This window comes from Lepus europaeus, chromosome 18 (genome assembly GCF_033115175.1).
Source record: "Lepus europaeus isolate LE1 chromosome 18, mLepTim1.pri, whole genome shotgun sequence".
NCBI classification, from domain to species: domain Eukaryota; kingdom Metazoa; phylum Chordata; class Mammalia; order Lagomorpha; family Leporidae; genus Lepus; species Lepus europaeus.
The window spans coordinates 74,081,173-74,103,047 of NC_084844.1; the positions used below are offsets into that span (position 1 = coordinate 74,081,173).

General features: G+C 45.0%; 1 protein-coding gene across 7 annotated transcripts in view; it reads right to left on the minus strand.

Annotated features, from left to right (window-relative positions):
• LOC133777369 (zinc finger protein ZFP2-like) overlaps positions 1-21,875 on the minus strand; it is a 46,637-nt gene that overhangs the window by 16,256 nt on the left and 8,506 nt on the right. For 2 of the 7 annotated variants that reach the window (XM_062216915.1, XM_062216918.1), the window contains 2 exons: positions 14,566-14,698; positions 14,066-14,162 (listed from right to left, as the gene is read on the minus strand). The exons of 1 other annotated variant lie outside the window; for it this stretch is intronic. The gene's annotated coding sequence lies outside the window, so the exon portion shown is untranslated. Of the gene's footprint in view, positions 1-11,170; positions 11,801-14,065; positions 14,163-14,270; positions 14,525-14,565; positions 14,699-21,875 lie in introns of those variants that run through there. 4 more of the 7 variants (XR_009868540.1, XR_009868541.1, XR_009868542.1 and 1 more) reach the window with 4 other exon arrangements.

Below are 21,875 nucleotides of genomic sequence, written 5' to 3' on the forward strand. Positions count from 1 at the left end.
AACATAAACTTAACACTAGAAGAAAAAGACCTGAGATCAGTGTTTTCTGGATCACCACTAATAAAATTTAGTCTTCATTTATGTCTGATCATATTTGATTTTTATTTTATAAGAAAATTAACATTACCATCCCTAACAAGCCCATCCTGAATCATCCATATCTATCAGTTCCCACTATGCTAATTTCTCATGAACTTAAATCCATATCATCTTAAAAAGATGCAATGTGGGGCTGGTGCTGTGGCATAGCAGGTAAAGCTGCTGCCTACAGTGCTGGCAACCCATATGGGTGCTAGTTCAAGTCCCGGCTGCTCCATTTCTGAACCAGCTCTCTGCAATTGCCTGCAAAAGCAGTAGAAGATGTCTCAAGTCCTTGGGGCCCAGCACACACGTGGGAGACCCAGAAGAAGCTCCTGGGTCCTGGCTTTGGATCGACGCAGACCAGCCATTGTGGCCAGCTGGGCCACAATCAGCAGATGGAAGACCTCTCTGTCTCTGTCTCTCTGTACCTCTCCTCTATTTGTGCAACTCTGACTTTCAAATAAATAAATCTTTTTTTTAAAAAACCTGATTCATGTTATTATTTATGTCTTTTAGAGGCTTTGCAGATGTTGATTATGTGAGCCATGAAAATGCATAAAATGCAAATCCTAGAATAGGCAATGCCATGTTCACTAAACTGGTAAAATCCAGTGCATGTGTTGAAAAAAATACACTAGCAATAAATTTGAAAAAGCTGTTAAGTATTATAAGTGGCTGTCAAAGAGCTAAAAACCTGACAATGACTCATTATGTCATTAATTTAATACATAATTCTGAGAAAAGCAGAAGTATTTGTTAAAATGTCTGCTAAAATGCACTAGATTTATAATATTTGAATGCATCTTTCTTATATGTAATGTAGTCCTGTGCTACTTTAGAGTATCAGAAATTTTAAATGATGGACTGGTGCTGTGGTGGAGCAGGTTAACACCATGGCCTGAAGTGCCAGTATCCCATATGGGGGCCAATTCAATACCCAGCTACTCCACTTCTGATCCTGCTCTCTGCTATGGCCTAGGAAAGTAGTAGAAGATGGCCCAAGTCCTTGTGCCCCTGCACCCATCTGGGAGATCCAGAACTAGCTCCTTGTTCCTGGCTTCAGAACAGCACAGCTCCAGCAGTTGCAACCAATTAGGGAGTAAACATAAGATGGAAGACCTCTCTCTCTGGCTCTCCTCCCTCTTTGTAACTCTGACTTTCAAATAAATAAATCTTTAAAACTTAAGAAATGTAAAATGTGAAAGGTTTTAAAAATGTATTTATTTATTGTGAGGCAGAGTTACAGATATAGAGAGGAAGTGAAAGAGAGGTCTTCTATCCACTGGTTCACCCCCAAATGGCCAGAAGGGCTGGAGCTGGGCCAATCTGAAGCCGGTGCCAGAAGCCAGGAATCAGCAGCTTCCTCCAGGTCTCCCACATGAGTGCAGGGGCCCAAGCATTGATATCATATTCCACTGCTTTCCTAGGCCATTAGCAAAGAGCTGGATTGGAAGTGCAGAAGCAGGGACTCAAACTAGTGCCCATATGGGATGCTGGTACTGCAGGTGGAGGCTTAACCTACTATGCCACAGAGTGGGCCCAATGAATGGTTTTAGGAAGACACCTTTCATGTGGAATAGGCTGCAATATTGTAAGGTAAGGTTTAGCTTTTATTTCTCACACATCAGCATTCATCTTTTAGCAACTATAAATATTGAATATCATACATATATACATAAATATAGGTAACTGAAGATTTTGTTGTCATTCTTTCTAATCTTCTTTTCAATGTCTGCTTATAGGCCATCTTATGGATTATTATATTGATGTTACCTGTACACAACCAACAGACATTTCCACTGTAGAATGCGTTTATATGTACAGGTATTTTTGTTTGTGTGTACATGAATGCACATTGTATAGAGATAGCACTGACAATAATACTGTGAGAAATCCTAACGCTGATTTCAAACTTTCTGTCCTCCCTAGAAATGGCTGTCATTGTAGCAGACCACAGGGCCCCTTTTGATGTTATGGACTGAAATGTGCCTCCCTAAAGCTCAAACACTGAAGTGCTAACCACCAACATGACTCTACCTCAAGAAAGTGCTTTTAAGCAGGTCAAATGATATATGTGTCTGTCTCATTTGGAGAAAGGCTTCTGGAAAAATTGAGCCTTTTAGGACCTTAATCTTATATTTTCAACCTCCACAACTCTGAGAAGTAAAATCCCATGATTTAAACCATATTCTCTGTGGTATTTTCTTAGCAAATTAATACATCCTCATTTCTGCCAACATTTCATGCAGTCATCTAGAAGGTTCTCATGATTGGCAGAGAAATATAAAAATTAAAACTATGACTATAGATGACCAACTATCTACAAACACAAAAAAGATATCCCAGAAGCAACTTACTACCATCCTCCAGTACACAGAGAAAAACAAGAAAGAATCAAGTTGCAGGGCAGTAGAAAAAGTGAATAATGAAAGATCACTGCAGAAATAAATAAATAAAGGGCTGGTGCTGAGGTGCAATGGGTTAGAGCCTTGACCTTGCATCCCATATGTTGCTGCTATGAGACCAGCTACTCTTCTTCCAATCCAGCTGCCTACTAATGCACCTGGGAAATTGGTGGAAGATGGCCCATGTTCCTGGGTGCTAGCACCCACATGAAAGACTTGGAAGAAGTGTCTGGCCTTTCAAAAAAAAACCTAAAAAAATAGAGGCAGTGTTAGCACTGTTGGAAAAACAGACACATAGTTCAATGGAAAAGAATAGGCAGCTGAAATAAACTGACTTTTCTACAGGCAACTCATATTTAACAAAGAAACTAAAACAAACAGGAGAAAGAAGATTCCTTTTAGCAAATGGTCTAGAGGAAAGTGATTATCCATATGTAGAAGCCTGAAAATATACCTCAACACCTCATACACTATGTAAAAGCAACTCAAGATGAATTAAAAATCTAGATACAAAACCAAAAACTAAGTAAAGATAGAGGAAACTATGAAACATTAGCTAGAGAACAGTTTTGGGTAAGATTCCAAAAGCACAAGTAACAAAAATAAAACATATGAATTTGAGTGTATCAAATTAAGATACATCTTCACAACAAAGTAATCATCAGAGTGAAGATTAACAAACAGAATGGCAGAAAACATTGAAAACTCTACATATGACAAAAGATTGATAGCCAGAACATACATATATAGAACTGGAAAAACTCTAAACAAGAAGCAAAATGTACAGTTAAGAAATGGGCAAGGCCAGTGCCGTGGCTCAACAAGCTAATCCTCTGCCTTGCGGTGCCGGCACACCGGGTTCTAGTCCCAGTTGGGGCACCAGATTCTGTCCCAGCTGCCCCTCTTCCATTCCAGCTCTCTGCTATGGCCCGGGAGTGCAGTGGAGGATGGCCCAAGTGCTTGGGCCCTGCACCCCATGGGAGACCAGGAGAAGCACCTGGCTCCTGCCTTTGGAACAGCACGGTGCACCGGCCACAGTGCACCGGCCACGGCGGCCATTGGAGGGTGAACCAATGGCAGAAGGAAGACCTTTGTCTCTCTCTCTCACTGTCCACGCTGCCTGTCAGAAAAAAAAAAAAAAAAGAAATGGCAATGATCAGAATAGATATTTCTCAGACGAAGAAATATAAATGGTTAAGACATATATGAACATGCCCAATATCACTCACCATTAGGAAAACATATATCAAAACCAATAGCAGACTCCATATGTGGGAGAACACAATGCTTGGGTTTTCATTTGTGCAACAAGTGGGTTTAGAGGACCCTGTTCACCTCTAGAGGACAGTCTACACGGAAGTAAGGAAACCCTAATGTTTTCTAAAGGGCTTGTTAAATTTGACCAGTGCCTACTACATTTGCCACAACTTTCCAGTCTCACCACTTTCCTTCTTCTTCCTCTCTGTCGCTTGCAAAAATAGTATACCTTCTATAAACTGAGGATACTTTTTTTTGTTTTTATTCCTTCTGTCCCTTATGATATTCCTCTAAGAAATCACAACCCTCAAAGTATTCATTCATTTATGCAGTCTGCAGTTTGCATGGGCTACTACATGGCAAAGTACTAGGTTAAAGGAAAGGTATAGGCCAGGAACTGAGCAAGGTTCACAATGATGAAGCCATTGAGGGAATGAACCCAATGGAAGACCTCTCTTTCTTCCTCTCTCTGCCTCTCCTTCTCTGTCTGTGTAACTCTGATTTCCAAATAAATAATCTTTAAAAACTAGCTAAATAAATAAATATAGTAGTAACCTGGTGGCAACACCTTTCTATCAGAACATGTGAAGCACTCAAACACAGTTTGTCACGGAAAGTCAGCCATAGTTTTCCAGGGCACATCTTCTACTTCACTATGTGGACATCTCTGTGGGGGGTAAGGGGCACTTATTTCTTCCCTTCTTCTTTCTTACCACTCTCACAGTTATAACTTCTATAGATGCTTCCACAGACCAGTCTCTATGAAATTGTAGAACTAATTTCCTCCCATGTCAAAAATGTCATGGGTTTAAACACAGAACCCAAAATAAGACAAATACCTGGCCTTCTTAATTACACAGGGTGGAATATAAGATTTTCAGTGGATCACTGGGTAACTGTAAAGTACTAGCAGAGAAAAACTGTTACTTATCTGTATTTATGATGCTGTAATTCTCCACTTTATGCAAACTCAGATTAAAAGAGCTCCAGTTAGTGGGCAGCACTGTTGCATAGTGGGTAAAGCTACTGCCTACAGTGTCAGCATCCCATATGGGTGCCAGTTGGGATCCTGGCTGCTCCACTTTCCATCCAGCTTTCTGCTGTGGCCTGGGAAAACAGTAGAAGATGGCCCAAATCCCTCATCTCCTGCACCCACCTAGGAGACCTGGACAAAGCTCCTGGCTCCTGGTTTTGTATCAGAACAGCTTAGGCCATCTATCTCTGCTTATGCCACTCTGTAACTCTGCCTTTCAAATAAACAAATAATTATTTTAAAAAACAGCTTCAATGCAGAAGAAGCTCCTGGCTACTGGCTTCAGATCAGCACAGCTCCAGCTGCTGCTGCCAATTGGGGAGTGAACCATCGGATGGAAGATGTCTCTCTCTCTCTCTCTCTCTGTGCCTGCCTCTCTCTGTGTAACTCTGAGTTTCAAATGAATAAATAAATCTTTTTTTTTTTTTTTTGACAGGCAGAGTGGATAGTGAGAGAGAGACAGAGAGAAAGGTCTTCCTTTGCCATTGGTTCACCTTCCAATGGCCGCCGTGGCCAGCATGATGCAGCCAGCACACTGCACTGATCCAAAGCCAGGAGCCAGGTGCTTCTCCTGGTTTCCCATGTGGGTGCAAGGCCCAAGCACTTGGGACATCCTCCACTGCATGCCCAGGCCATAGCAGAGAGCTGGCCTGGAGAGGGGCAACCGGGACAGAATTTGGCACCCCGACCGGGGCTAGAACCAGGTGTGTTGGCACCACAGGTGGAGGATTAGCCTATTGAGATGTGGCGCCGGCCAATAAATAAATCTTAAAAAAAAAAAAAAAAAAAAACCAAAAAACTCCAGTTATTGACAACACAGTAGACTTGCATTAATTTTAGTTCACTTTTCACTTTGCAAAGGGATCAGCGGCAGGTAAAAACAGTTGACAACCTTGCTAACCGGAGAAGAAATAGCTGAAGACAGAAAATGAAAAGCAGCCAAATAAATCATCAGCTACGATTCCATGGCCTTGTAGAAGAAATACAGCTACAACCTGAGACAAAGAAAGAGAAATGAACCCCATCCAACACAAACCTTGAAAAGTGGATGCTCACAATTAATGAGTGAAGCAGCTGCCCACTGATATCTTGTCTTGGGAGTGAAGATGCCCTAAGTTCTGCTTCTGAAAACTCCAGTCATAAATCTGTCCTCGTAAATCTGTCCCTGGCATCTCTTTTACAAACATACTGGACCCACCGATAGTTGGAAATGTGGTCCTAAGTCATGTAGGCTGCATTTAAACCCACCAGTACTATAACAGCTGAGGTATGATGCTGGTGATCCTATACATATTCTAAGAAACTTGAATTTAATGCTCAATTCTCAGGAAATCATTCCAGCTGAGCCTAGGGCCATTAATATAAACTCCTTGGACCCTCCACTCTCTCTGTGCCTGTTTGAAAGAAGGGAGTTTTCCCACCCCAGATTTCTGTAACAGCTTCAAATTCCAGATTGGAAAAATCTGATAATCAAATATGGGAAAGGGATCAATGCACAAAGCTGCTACACAGGCTGCACACTGCTCCCTCTGGGAAAAAGCTGAACACTCAGGGCCACACCCAGCAGGTGAGTCCGTGGGGACCCCACCAGGAAGATGAGGTGCAGGATGAGAGCAGTGGGGCAGATCCTAGTCAGATCCTCCTTCCCACCCCTCTGCTGCCCAGGCTCTCTGCTGAAGACCATCCAGCCCCACCCTGCAGGAACCAGCCCAGCAAACAGCAGGAGGCCCTGCCAGACTGCATTCTGAGACCACCCATGGTGGGAACCCGGCTTATTTAACTGGAGAGCAGGAGTCTCCCCGCCTTCCTTCCCTGTGCTTTCAGCTGCCCTGCGTGTGCAGTTTCCCAGAACGCTGCCCTCTCCTGTAACCACTAACTAAAGCACATTAGGGACAGGCGGGGCCCTGGGAGCCTGGGAAGCAGAGGTGGGAGACAGAACAGCCCGGGCCCCAGCCCTGACCTCGGGGAAAGTTGCCATGATCGCTGAGAAGTAAGTGAGCCTCACTGGGGGCCTCCAGCCGCCCTGGCACCCACCCTTCTCCCTGACACCCACCCTTCTCCCACACGCGTCCCCGCCCGTTCCTGTACCCCAAACCTGCTGCAGAAAGTCCCAGGAGTAGGTACCTTTTCTTCTGGAACCACAGGGAGCGAAGCGGGGAGAGTGGAGCAGAAAGAGTCCCTGGCACGTGGGACCCACAGGCGGACCATGAAGAGGGAAGCAGCAGCAGGAGGCAGGCTCTGGGTGAGCACTCGGAAACTGCCTGGGATCCCACGTGCAGAGGAGATGCAGTAAATGCAGGAGGAGTAACACAGCCCCCAGGGCAGACCTCGACCAGGGAATGAACTCCCTCTGGTCCAACCCTTGGGCGGGCACTATCACACGCATGCCCACAGGCATTCGGAAGGCAGATTACATCGGAGATCCTGGGTACTCTGGGAAATGGAGTCCAGGCCACAGCATCCCTACAGACACCAGCTGGCCCTCCCCAAGGGGTGCAGGCTGGGGTGGGTGCCCACAACCAGAGGGCATTTGCTTTTGTTAAGTCCCTCCTTCCTGTCCTTCCCACCCCCAAATCTCAAGGATCAGTTGCTGTTCTTCCTTTTCTGAATCAAAATTTTAAAGAGTGACACCTACTGCTGCTACTGACCCCAAATCCTGGCTCCCTCGTAACCTCTGTCTCTTCCAGAAAAATCTTATTTACTGCTTTGGCCCTAGAAATCATAAATGGCTATGGTAGAATGTAACTTTTAAGAGAGGTGTAGAAGGCATGGTTTAACATCCAGTTTTGAGAATACAATTTTTATTTGTGTTTACAGTTCTTTTAAGATTTATTTATTTATTTGGAAGTCAGAGTTACAGAGAAGGAGAGGCAGAGAGAGAGAGAGAGAGAGAGAGGATTTCCGTCGGCTGGTTCACTCCCCAATTGGAGGCAGCGCCACAACACTGACCCCTTACAGTTCTTTTCAAATCATTTTACACTGTCTTTTTATTCATCTAGTATGGAGACAAACAGAGGAATGGACACAGAGCTAACACAGCTGAGTATTCAAGAAGACAGGTTAAGGGGTTAAATGCCTTATATCATTTATACCTTCGATTAATTCTGGGGACAGTATTATCTGGAGTTTACAAAGGAGAAACTGAATGGAAAGAGCTTAGAAAAATATGGTGTTTTTTAATATCATTAAAAAGTCTAAGTTAAAGGCCAACCAAGGGGTCAGCGCTGTGGCATAGCAGGTAAAGCTGCCACCAGCATTGATATTCCATATGGGTGGAGGTTGAGTCCCGGTTACTCTGCTTTCAATCCAGCTCTCTATTATGGCCAGGGAAAGTGGTGGAAGATGGCCCAAATCCTTGGGCAGCTGCACCTGTGTGGGAGACACAGAAGAAGCTCCTGGCTGCTGGCATCAGATCAGTACAGCTCTAGCCATTGTGACCAATTGGTGAGTGAACCAAAAGATGGAAGATGTCTCTCTCTCTCTCTCTCCCCTTCTACTCTGTGTAACTCTGACTTTCAAATAAATAAATAAATCTTTTTTAAAGAGCCAATCAACATATAATACTAGTTTTAAAAATCTTTTTTTTGTCTTGGGTCTCAGTTTTTAAAATCTGATTTCTCATAGGGAAAAAATGTGAGAGATACAAAGACTACCTACGAAAATAATTTACACTGTAAAGAACCACAGAGGATTATAACTTGTCTAGAAAACAAAGGAGATTCAAAGTTTCTATTATTTCATGGTAATTTTTTCTTATTTTTAATATCAAGATAGTATGTAAATTTGCAGTGCTAGGTATTTGTGTGTTGTTTGATATGTTTTATTTTTAAGCAGAAATTCAAAGAGATAACTGGGTAACATGGGGTTCTATATCTCTGATTACTTCTCTCAATTAGAGATCATGGGATTAGAGTTGGTGCTGGATTAATAATGCTTAAATCTTTATCCACTGACTTCACACCACAATTCACTATGAAAGACAATATTCTTTGGGTATTGCTCTTTCTTGCCAGACTGTAAACTTAATGGGGTCTAGAAACATATTTGCTTTGACACTAAAACTCAGCATCTTGACAGTCAGTCTTTTAGTTGAATGAATAAATGATATACAAAATAAATATTTCTGCCCCTGAAGAACTGCCTAATAGAGAAGAAAATAAAAATTGATTTGATGACTGTCAGTATTAGGTGAATATATAATTTGTTGTTCTGATATAAGCTTGGTCATAAAAAGGGCATATTAATAATGACACAGAGTTGAAGTGTATAAACATCTAGGGCCAAGCGGGTTAAATGTTCACCCTAACTATGTAAGGCATTCCATGTCAATAGGAGAGGAAGGAGGAAGAGGGGAGGGAGTGTAGGTGGGAGAGTGGTTACAGTGGAAAGAATCTCCATGCTCATTAATTATTAGCAAAGAGAGAATCTATGATCATTTGTTGCTTAAGAAAGGGTGATAGGCATTATTTAATTATAATGCAGGCATTAATGTTTTCCTGTCTCTGAAATAGGAAGTCTATAACTCAGAATTCCTTGCTGTTTCATCAAAAACAATTCAAAACAAAAACCTAATTAAGCATAAGAGGAAGTTATGCATTAGAAGTGTATTCTAATTTCTAGGAGATTCAGTGGTTAGAAAATTCATCCCAAATCTTGCTGCAAAATGTCCCATATATTTTCCATGACCACTACCCGTAAGCATAAACTCTTTTTTTTAAAAGATTTATTTATTTGAAAGTCAGAGTTACACAGAGAAAGGAGAGGCACGGAGAGAGGAGAGGCAGAGAGAGAGAGAGAGAAAGATCTTCCATCTGCTGGTTTACTCCCCAATTGGCCACAATGGCTGGAGCTGAGCTGATCCAAAGCCAGGAGCCAGGAGCTTCTTTCAGGTCTCCCACTTGGGTTTAGGGGTCCAAGGACTTGGGCCATCTTCTACTGCTTTCTCAGACCATAGCACAGCTGAATCGGAAGTGGAGCAGCCGGGACTCAAACCGGTGCCCATATGGGATGCTGGCACTGCAGGCGGCAGCCTTACCCACTATGCCAGAGCACTGGCCACCATAAACCCTGTCTTCCTCAGAACCAGTATCCCAGACACCAGCCACCACATGACATCCCACGGCACACTCCTCCCCTCCCCCCCAGCAGTGTTCTGCAGCTCCTGCTCCTCTCCACTTTCACTGGAAGGATCTGCTGCTCCTTTTCTTCATGCAAGTAAGTCTGATTCAGATGATGTCCCTGATACACTTGGCTGGCAAGAGCCATGGCATGTGTCCATGACCTAGCTAAATGCAAAGCTGGAACATTTTTAACTTTTCACTGCCATGGTGAGACAAGGACTCCATCTAATGAAGTAGGGGATTTTTCAGGGAGTCTAGAGAATCAAATATGACAAAATAACAAATCTTAACCAAAGACTGTCATGGTAGAGAGGAAGAGAACCCAAAATAAATTTTTCTATCTTTTCTTTTCTGATATAAGTGCCTAAAAACAAAGCCAAGGAAGGCTGCGACAGACCCATTCTGAAAATTCCTTAACATCTTCATTTTCATCCAAATTAATACATTACTTGAAGAAAATAAACTTTTACATAAATGAAAATGTAATACTACAGACAAGTGTACAGGAGAAAAGAGGCACTCAATTACCTTAGAAAAATCTGGGTCCATTAATGTGTTCTTCCAGAACAAATGCTGCAGTACAATAGAACCACAGCCTCTGACATTCCCCCTCCACCCTGATGGATCTTGGGTTTTCCTCCCACCTCCCCTCTCCTGTGAATATCTAAGTAGTAGGACAAAAGGAATCCAAAGATACGATGATGGTATTTAACATGGAATAAACATATTGTTTTAGTCAGTACAATCCTCAATACTACAATAATTATTTCTAGTTCACTGATTACAAAATTAAGTATATGAAATCTATTCCTAATTAATCATCCCATTGAGAGCTTAATGTAGACTTTCAGAGGTGAAAGAAATAGAGATATGTGTAGAGATGTGTATCTCTAAAATACAGATTAACCTCTGTACATTATAGACAATATACCATGTTTGTATTTTTTTTTTGCAGTCTGGCATAGTTTATTACATCCAGCTTGCCACTTTGGAAATTTTATAATTAGACATTAATATACAACAAATTTTGAATCTTTACAGATGATATAGAGCACCCTAGGCCCTTCCAAGGGCAGAAGACAGATCAAGAGCTCATACAATGGCTTCAACCACAAGGAGCAGATGAAGATATCATCGGAAAGATACCTATCCCTGCAGTGTGGCTGCTGAGCAGTTCTGCCCTTACGGATCTTGTTTGGAATATACATAGTATGAATTATGTGTCACTCTCACAATTTATATAGCTATTTTTGAAGTTAACACCTTAAAAAAATAACTTGAAAGACAGCAACTGAGATCCTCCATCTACTGCTTTATTTTCCAGATGCCCATAACAGCTGGGGCTGGCCCAGCCAGGAACTCCAAGCCTCCCAGGTGCACAAGCCTGACCCACTATGAACAGATGCCCCTACATTTTTTATTTTCCACAAACTTTTTGAAGTCACTTTTGCCAAAAGGTTCCTGACCCCTCTCTTGTTGCTTTCATAGCGGCAGACCCTGGAATGCCATCTCCCAGTACAGAAGACAGCCTCAGTAGTCCTCGAAGATCAAGAAGTAGGCAGATGGTGACATCTTTGTTGTTAATGTAACTGTGAATGTGGCCAGTACTGCAGCTCATTAGGCTAAGCCTCTGCATGCGGTGCTGGCACACCAGGTTCTAGTACCAGTTGGGGCACCGATTCCATCCTGGTTGCTCCTTTTCCAGTTCAGCTCTCTGCTGTGGTCCGGGAAGGCAGTGGAGGATGGCCCAGGTGCTTGGGCCCTGCACCTGCATGGGAGACCAGGAGGAAGTACCTGGCTCCTGGCTTTGGATTGGCACAGGCGCCAGCCATAGCAGCCATTTGGGGGTGAACCAATGGAGGGAAGACCTTTCTCTCTGTCTCTCCCTCTCTCACTAACTCTGCCTGTCAAAAAAAAAAAAATGTAACTGTGAATGTTCATATAATTTTGTTCTGTTTACACAAAAATATCTTTGTTTAACAATTGAAGATTGATGCTGTAAAAACTGTCCTCTATTATAAGGTCTAAAGATTAAATTGTGCATCCTACAGATTCCTTCATAATAGAATTAGTTTCCTACCTTGAAGAGAATAGAGAAATGAAAGAACAAGTTGGGCTTAGAATAGAGAAATGAGGGAGCAAGTCCTAGATCGCTTGCTGACAATAGCAATATCACATGAATACTTAGCAAACCGCTTCAACCATTAGATAACAACTTAAGAAAACATTTACCAGAAGGTCCAATGCCTTCTATAACATTTTTCTGCAATAGCATAGCCAAAATAAGAACTCAAATAATAATCTCATAGCTAGATTCACTTCGCCATCAGCGAAGTATACAGTAAGTAGAAAAAACCTCCCTTTCAGACCAAAGGGAAAGAAAGTTTTAAAGTGAGAATATAATTTTCCTCATGGGCATTGTCTACCTTAGAAAAACTACTACAGAACATGCCTGTGACTATAGACTTGTAGTTCAGGCCACCGAAGATTAGAGATGGGAAACGGGCACTCCCTTGACTTGCATCCTCTGGTCTGCTTTAACACAAACCAGGAGGAAAAGAAAGCTAGGCATCAGAAGCAATGGGTGGCAGGCCTATTAATGGCTGATCTGTACAGTGATCTGCCCTCAAGGAGACCCAACAGGCCAGTCCACTGCAGTGGCTTTCAATGTGGTAAGCCTGGGCTTCAGCAGAAGTCAGCTTGTGAAGAGCCCTGGCAGCTCTGCCAAGAGTTGGATCACTGGAAATGGACCTGCCCTGGAGTCGAAGGATGCCCAGGTCAGAGCCACAGATCTTATTGGCTCTAAGCTGAAAAGCCCTTCACTCAGCCCAACTTCCAAAGTGACCACTGCAGCTGAGGGGATGGTCAAGTAGGGTCAGCAACATTGCAGGCAGAACTGTAAATTTCTTGTTAGAGATGCCACCTGCCTTTACCTGGCCAGCTCTCCTCCCAGGCCAGCCAAGTAATGAGAGTCAACAGAGTGCCTTCCCCTAGGAGGTTCACACCTCCCTTAGGATATACCCCATGTGAAGAGATAGATAGGTCTGGGCCTCTGAATTTACAAGGCCTAAAGCCCACCAGATTATTATCAAGCCCCTTCTATCAGGTTCTATTTGCCTCTCAATCAGAAAACTTAATTGTAGCTTAGACAGCACCTTTCTTAGCTCCTCTAATAATGACTCTGTCCTTTGTTCTAGGCCCTGTCTAGTGCACTTGGGCCTCATTCCTTTGTAATCATAACCTCTACTCTACCACCAATGGCTCTACTCCCAACCTGTGTGTACTGATGGTCCTCTTCCCCACTTAATGCTGTATAATTGTTCAAACCTGGTAAATGCCACTCTTAGGATCATTGGTTACTATCCTCACTCTGTCTTTTATGACCTTGTCTAAATATGGAAGCCTTGGAAGGCTTCCATAGCCTTGGCAACTCATGACGACAGCCTAGGATGGTTACTGGCGCCATAAACTAGAGTGTCAATTTGTTGGGTCAACAACAGGAGCCACTGTGCACTTGCTCCTCATGTGGGATCTCTGTCCTTAATGTGCTGTACATTGTGATTTAATGCTATAACTAGTACTCAAACAGTATGTTTCACTTTGTGTTTCTATGTGGGTGCAAACTGTTGAAATCTTTATACTGAATTGATCTTCTGTATATAAAGAGAATTGAAAATGAATCTTGATGCAAATGGAAGGGGAGAGGGAGCGGGAGAGGGGAGGGTTGCGGGTGGGAGGGAAGTTATGGGGGGGGGGAAGCCATTGTAATCCATAAGCTGTACACTGGAAATTTATATTCATTAAATAAAAGTTAAAAAAAAAAGTCCTCAAATTTTTTGCTATTTTATTATTTATAAACCCATTTTGAAGATTTGTAGATCCATAAGTCCCTTGAGGACAGTGCACCCTGGTTTTGATATCCTTCACAGAAATAAATACAAACTGATTTCCATGGTGGGGGGAATCACTACAAACTATTGAACTTGTCTGAAAGCAAATAAGAGGCTGGGAGAATGGCTGCTCTGGTTATGCATAGTAACTACTATAGCACTTAAATAGGTATAAAGAATCTGACTGTAGGAAATAAATATAAAGAATTGTCTTGGGCCCTCTGCCAGCTGTAATCCTCTCATTAGGGAAGTGACAGTCCGACAGTCATGTGAACATACCTGAGAGGGATGCAGCACTGCCCCTCAGGGCAGGCAATGAGCTCTTCCCCTTCAAATGGTGGCAAGGTTGCAGCAGGCACACAAGGAGTTGCTCTTCCTTTAAGTAAATGGGGAGTATTTGTTAAAAGTATTAAACTAAAATTTGGGAATCTCTGTATTGCCCTATCCTCACATTACTTAACATTCAATTACATTTTTTAAAAGATTTTATTTATTTATTTGAGAGGTAGAGTTAGAGAGAGAGAGGCAGAGAGAGAAAAGGGGTCTTCCATCTGCTGGTTCATTCCCTAAATGGCTGCAATGGCCAGAGATTGGGCCGATCTGAAGCCTGGAAATCAGGAGCTTCCTCTGGGTCTCCCATGTGGGTGCAGGGGTACAAGCGCTTGGGCAGCTCACCCTAGCATGCTGACTGGTTCTACTGTTCAAGCACACATCCCCCATTCTCTTTTGGTGGGTCTACTATAAAGAAAGGAGAGTATCTACAGTAATTAATATCTTACTGTTGCTCTTGCTGTCCGCCTGCAGGCCTGAGGGAAGAGCACTTAAATACACACTGTGGAGTTCTGGATGTAGTTTCCAAAATTCAGTCTCTTCGCAGCTTAGGGACTCTGTCCTCATCAATCACCTTAAAGCCTGCAGGAGTAGGGAGAAACTGTGTTTGAAGAATTCACAAATAAATTGCATTGAAGCCAACCACTACCACTTCCACCACACCCCTAATTCAGGATTCTGGCAAATCCCAAGCGGACCAGGAGTGACTCAGGAGGTGACCTCGACTCTGAAAGGCTCCAAAGAGCCTGGTGCACCCAGGGCGAGCTCAGCACATCGCCCTCCCGCCCCCGCCACTAGGACGCCCGGCTCCCAGATCCTCCAGGAGGCGAGAGGCAGCCCCGCAGGTCCAGGCACACGCGGACGTGCATCCAGAGCTGTCCCAAAAAGCAGGCCCAGCTCGGGTGTCGCCTCCTGACAAAGTCACTGTCTCCTACTCCCTCCCGGAAGGCTGCAGGCCAGCACCCTGAGTCGAGGCCCTCCCATGAAGAAAGCCGCCCCCGTGGGAACCCCGCTCCACCTGCGGGCAGGGCTGGGGAAGAAGGGCAAAGCCAGCCTCCACCCCAGGACTGCAGCCTGGGAAAGTCCAGGGCTCCAGCACCCCTGCCGGGCGTGGCATCTCCCTCAGTGCGCTCTGAGCCCGGCCTCAGCCATCAGCAGCTCCCTTGCTTCCAAAATCTGCTGCAGGGCGGCTCAGGCTCCGCCCGGCCAGGGACCTCGGACCAATCCTCCCTGAACTGGGACAGGACCGGCGCTGCCAGACTTGCCCCACGCCGGGCCGGCTATAAAGGCGGTGGTGATTGGCGGGCACCTGGTAGTTGTGGTGTGTATGGGTGACATGGGTGGTGTTACATTTTTGGCCATTGAGCTCAATTTTGGACCTTGGGACAAGAACACAGGCGGCAGTGATGAGAGCTAGGAGAGCCAGGAGGGGAGGCAGACCCGGTGAGTGCGACCCTCAGCCTCTCCCGCCAGCCCCGCTGGCTGAGGTTTGCAGCAAGAGCTGCACTTGGGGAAGCAATGAAGGCCGAGTCTCAGCAGGAAAACCAAGGGCCCGATGCGGATTTGCACACTGATGCTGCATCTGTGTGGTCTGCACGGGCAGACAGGAGGAAGGGCTTGGTAGGAGGGCACTGGAGGTGCACTGGGCCCTCGTGCACAGCCTGCTGTAGGCATCCAGGGCAGCAGAGTCCTGCGGGGTCCCTAGAGATCCTGGCCGCGCTGTGCCTTCCGTCATCCACCCTCCTGCGCTGCCGCTGGGGCAGTGCTTCTGCGGTTGGATGTCTCGTTCGAGTCCATGGTCGTTTTCTCATGATGGGCTGATCTCACGCAGTGACAACCATGGAACAAATCACTGTTCTGCGGCATCTCCCTCCCAGGAGCGTTGCAGGTTACAGGGGGGCACGGGTGAGGCGGTGGCACCTCCTGTGCGTGGTCTCTGGCCCGTCCAGGACCGAAGGTGGAAAGGGAAGCAGAGGAGCTGGCTCAAGGTAGTCCCGCTGCGGGTTCCATCAGGTGTGAAATGACTCCCGATTGCGGTTAACCTTGCAGGGAAACTGTCCCCTTTTGTGGGCCAGAGACAGCATCTGCTTTATTAGCTGTGCAGTATATTGAAAATTAAAATTTGGGCAGTCCTATCTTTAGTCCTCACAGCAGCACTTACTTTATGAGGAACACATGAAACTGCTCAGTAATTCGGTGCTGAGTTTTTTTTTGGACGGGCAGAGTGGACAGTGATAGAGACAGAGAGAAAGGTCTTCCTTTTTTTTTTTTCTTTTGACAGGCAGAGTGGACAGTGAGAGAGAGACAGAGAGAAAGGTCTTCCTTTTTGCCGTTGTTTCACCCTCCAATGGCCGCCGCGGTAGCGCACTGCGGCCGGCGCACCGCGCTGTTCCGATGGCAGGAGCCAGGTGCTTCTCCTGGTCTCCCATGGGGTGCAGGACCCAAGGACTTGGGCCATCCTCCACTGCACTCCCTAGCCGCAGCAGAGAGCTGGCCTGGAAGAGGGGCAACCGGGACAGGATCGGTGCCCCGACCGGGACTAGAACCCGGTGTGCCGGCGCCGCAAGTCAGAGGATTAGCCTGTTGAGCCACGGCGCCGGCGAAAGGTCTTCCTTTTTGCCATTGGTTCACCCTCCAATGGCCGCTGCGGCCAGCGCACTGCGCTGATCGGATGGCAGGAGCCAGCTGCTTCTCCTGGTCTCCCATGGGGTGCAGGACCCAAGTACTTGGGCCATCCTCCACTGCACTCCCTGGCCACAGCAGAGAGCTGGCCTGGAAGAGGGGCAACCGGGACAGAATCCGGCATCCCGACCGGGACTAGAACCCGGTGTGCCAGCACCACTAGGCGAAGGATTAGCCTATTGAGCCACGGTGCCAGCCCGGTGCTGAGTTTAATATTAGGTTGGTAAGGCTGCTATTGGCTTTTGGTTTGTTTGTAGCTATTGGATGACTTTATTTGGTAAAAATGCATTCAGGTCAGTAGTGTACTCAAGGATGGTCATTTAGTGAAATGTACTTTTTTTTACGAGTAAAAGATTGGAAGACACGATTGAGCTACCTCAAAACTCCACCACTCCTGGGAAGGCCACAGTTGGCAAGAAAAGCCCGTAGCAAACTTTCATCAAGTAAGTTGAGATTCCTGTGTTTGCAATCTGAACAGCTCACTGCTGAGCCGGGAGGGGAACTGCTCTGAGCACAACTCACTACAGAACTGCTCTTGCAGACTTTCCCCAAAGGAAGCACTGCTGTGGTCAGAAGCATTCCAGGAGCTGCTGGCCTGCAAATGTGAATTAGTCTTCAATTTAATCCATTGCAAGTATCACAAGAATGCAGAAAGGCTGTGTCCTCAAACACACATGAGCAGCTCCGCAAGGGGAATGAGACTTAACCTAGGTCTGTTTATCTCCCTTTATTTCTCAGCATATTCACCCCAGGTGGGGGAAATAAATCACCCTTCAGCTCTGCAATGGCACTGCTCTTGGTGGAGGCTGAGGATGCTTTTCATTGCAGGCAGTGTTTGCAAGAGACTTAGTTCCCTGATAATTTGTGCCTCTCCTACAAATACATTTTGGCATTAAAAACAAACTGAAGTATTTATGATTTAGTAGTATGGCACCAACTTAAGTATTTTGCCTACTGGCATCTTTATCTTTAAAGAGCTAAATCCTCAGGATTACAGGATTGAGTAAAAACTAGAAAATAGCTAATCCTAGTACTAGAAAAGCACAAGGGATTATTTGATCATTCGGTTCTTCATATTTCACATGCTTTTTTTTCTACTTTTCCCTTCCTACAGATATTCTGGCTGTATTGAAGGCTTTTTTAAAAACTGAATTCTGTGAAGAAAATATAGGCTTTTGGCTGGCTTGTGAAAACTTCTGAAAAATCCACCCACCCCAGAAGCTATCCTTAAAACCAAGGTAAATATATACAGTCTTCATAGAAAAAACCCCCAAAGAGGTAAGACCAAATTCCTCATTTCAGTATAAAGTGTACACCCTTGGCACCAAGAAGCAACAAAGGAAGTAAAGATATAAGACTAAAGCAAGGGCCAGGGAATCTGAAAAGCTTCCTTTCCTGGTGTCCTGGCTTTCAACTAAGTATCCCCAGACCTGGCAGGTGGAGCTCATCACACGTTACAGCTTCTGATTTTCACTTTCAAAGAGCAGAGCTCCCTTCTCTAACGAAGGATAATGAGTGATCTTTGTTTCAGATGAGCATGCTTTCAAACCAAAACTCTTATTATCCAAAATATACAAGAAGCTACAACCCCCAGCTGTACAACTGCCTGGAAAAGGGCGTACAACATGATGTTTTACTTATTTGAAAGGCAGAGTTGCAGAGAGAGGTCTTCCATCTGCTAGTTCACTCCCTAAATGGCCACAGTGGTCAGGGCTGGGTCAGGCTGAAGCCAGGAGCTTCCTCCAGGTCTCCCATGTAGGGGCAGAGGACCAAGCACTTGGGCCATCTTATGCTGCTTTTCCCAGCAGGGAGTGGGTAAGAACTGCAGTAGCTGGGACTCAAACTGGCATCCATATGGGATGCTAGTGCTGCAGGCATCAGTGTAACTTGTTATGCCACAGCACCAGCCCCAGGTAGAACACTTATCCCTGTTTTTTGGAATCAGAGTTCTACTAGGGCTTGAGTGAAAAACCATAGATCGGCCGGCGCCGTGGCTCAACAGGCTAATCCTCTGACTTGCGGCACTGGCACACCGGGTTCTAGTCCTGGTCGGGGCACCGATCCTGTCCTGGTTGCCCCTCTTCCGGGCCAGCTCTCTGCTGTGGCCAAGGAGTGCAGTGGAGGATGGCCCAAGTGCTTGGGCTCTGCACCCCATGGGAGACCAGGAGAAGCACCTGGCTCCTGCCATCCGATCAGCGCAGTGCGCAGGCCGCAGCACGCTACCACGGCGGCCATTGGAGGGTGAACCAACGGCAAAAGGAAGACCTTTCTCTCTGTCTCTCTCTCACTGTCCACTCTGCCTGTCAAAAAAGAAAAAAGAAAAAAACCATAGATCACCACAGACACCATGGTTGATGAGAAAAAGGGAGCCCCACAGTAGAGGACATGTTCTGTTTCCTAAGGCAGAAGTCTGTGACTGCCAGAGACTGACATTCAATTCAGTTCCCTCAGAACTAATGATTCCAAGCTAGGTAGTGAGTCAGGAAGCTGGTGACTGTCCAGGAGATGCTTGTATCAGAACAGCTTCCACCACTGTACAGACACAGGCAGGAAATATGTGGTCTCAGGGGGTGGGTCTTGTTGGAAAAGCAGGACTGTGAGATAGAAGATAATGCAATGGAATGCTGTTGACCTAAACTCATTTAAAATCAATAGGTCTGGGATTCTGTGGCCTTAACTACCTAGCTGTATATCTTTCATTAAATCAGTTCATGTTACCACATAGTGGTTTTGAGTCCCAACTAATGTAACATGTTGACTATGTAGAAGAGTACTAAAGTTCTTGTGACTCCATTTCATGCATGCTATTCTTGTATATTGCTGAACCTGAAACGACGTTTGAATTGTTAAACGGTATATAAAATAGCGAGTGCTTGTGTGTAGAAAACCACAGTGTCTATTACAAGTGCCAAAAACTCTTGAAGGCAGTTAAGCTTTGAAGTGGTCTTTGAATATTTGAATACATTTATTTTGATAAATAATGTCATTGAATACTTACAGTCCAGGTGTGAGCTGATTTGATGTTGATAACTAGAATTATGACCAACATAAGGGGAAGATCTTTGTAGTAGAGAAGAAGTGTGCATTACTGTGTCTGTGCAGGGAGAACTGACAGCCCCAGAGCTGAGAAGAGGGTGGCAAGGAAGATGCTCTTTTCTAAACCTAAGTCACAGCACATCCTTAGACCCAGCCAGGGTAAAAAATTTTACCCAGGGTAAAAATTACTAACAGAACCTTTTATTAAACAACAGGGTCTTTGATGAGAATAGAACATTGACCTAAATCCCTTTTTGAGGATTGAGAAACAACTAAATAGAAGTGAACTGTATGGAGACAAACACCAATGTTACATTACTCAACTCTCCACTGCACCAATGAAGGAAGAAGACAAATGGGGAATATGGGCCTCCCCCTTTTTTGTCCTCTTTTCTTTGGTTCCAACTCACATGGGCTTCCAGAAGACATACATGGAAACTGTTCTCTTCGTGGTCAACATACATCTCAGAATTTCCCTTATTCATTTGCCTTCACTTGCCTAACAGATTTTGATTATGTTACTTTAGGTAATGAGGAAAGCAACAGAAGTGCACTTTTCTCCCTCATTTTTATAACATTTATTTGAAAGGCAGAGTTACAGAGAGGGTGTAGAGACAGACCTTCCATCTATTGGTTCACTCCCCAAATGATCACAATGGCCTGAGCTGAGCCGATCCAAAGCCAGGAGCCAGGAGCTTCTTTCAGGTCTCCCACAGGAATGCAGGGGCTCAAGCACTTGGGCAGTCCTCTGATGCTTTCCCAGGCACATTAGCAGGGAGCTGGATTGAAGTGGATCAGCCAGGACTTGAATCAGTGCCTATATGGCAGTGGCTTTACCCACTGTGCTATAGTGTGGGACCCATATATGTATATATTTCAAAGACTCATTTATTTGAAAGGCAGAGAGGCAGAAGAAGAGAGATCTTTCAACCTCTGGTTCACTCCCCAAATGTCCACAACAGTGGAGGCTGGGCCAAGCCAAAGCCAGGATGTTGAACAGTGCATAATCTCTAGTTATTAAATTGAAAAGGCTGAAGCTGGTACCATGGCATATTGGGTAAAGTCACCACCTGCAGTGCTGGCATCCCATATGGGCACTGGTGCATGTCCTAGCTGCTCCGCTTCTAATCTAGCTCCCTGCTAATGTGCCTTGGAAAGCAGAAGATGGCCCAAATACTTGGCTCCTGAATCCATGTGGGAGACCTGAAAGAAGCTCCTGGCTTTGGATCAGCCCAGCTCTAGCTTTTTGCAGGCACTTGGGAGTAAACCAGCAGATGGAATATCTCTTGATGTATGTCTCTCTGTAACTCCTTAAAAAATAAACCTTTAAAAAAATAAGGTTTATTGACATGTGCTATGATCCAATCCAGTAAGAGAAGCAATAACTATCGCTACCTATATTTTTATCTAATTTAAGTATTGTGTAAACTAAAATATACAATACTAGGAGTATACTATCAGTAATTACACTACTGAGGTGGGGACTGCAGTACACAGGTTAATCCTCTACCTGCAGTGCTGGCATCCCATATGGGTGCCAGGTTCTAGTCCTGGTTGCTCCTATTCTGGTCCAGCTCTCTGCTGTGGCCTAGGAGGGCAGTGGAGGATGGCCCAAGTGTTTGGGCCCCTGCATCCGCATGGGAGACCAGGAAGAAGCACCTGGCTTCTGGCTTTGGATCAGTGCAGCTCCAGCCATTGTGGCCATTTGGGGAGTGAATCAATGGAAGGAAGACCTTTCTCTTTCTCTAACTCTACCTGCCAAATTAATACATAAAATCTTTTAAAAAAGTAATTACCAATACTCAGTGATTATAATTAAGAATTTTAATAACTATATTGATTCTTTTTTTTTTTTTTTTGACAGGCAGAGGTAGACAGTGAGAGAGACAGAGAGAAAGATCTTCCTTCCATTGGTTCACCCCCAAATGGCTGCTATGGCCGGCGCTATGCCAATCCAAAGCCAGGAGCTGGGTGCTTCCTCCTGGTCTCCCATGCAGGTGCAGGGCCCAAGGACTTGGACCATCTTCTACTGCTTTCCCAG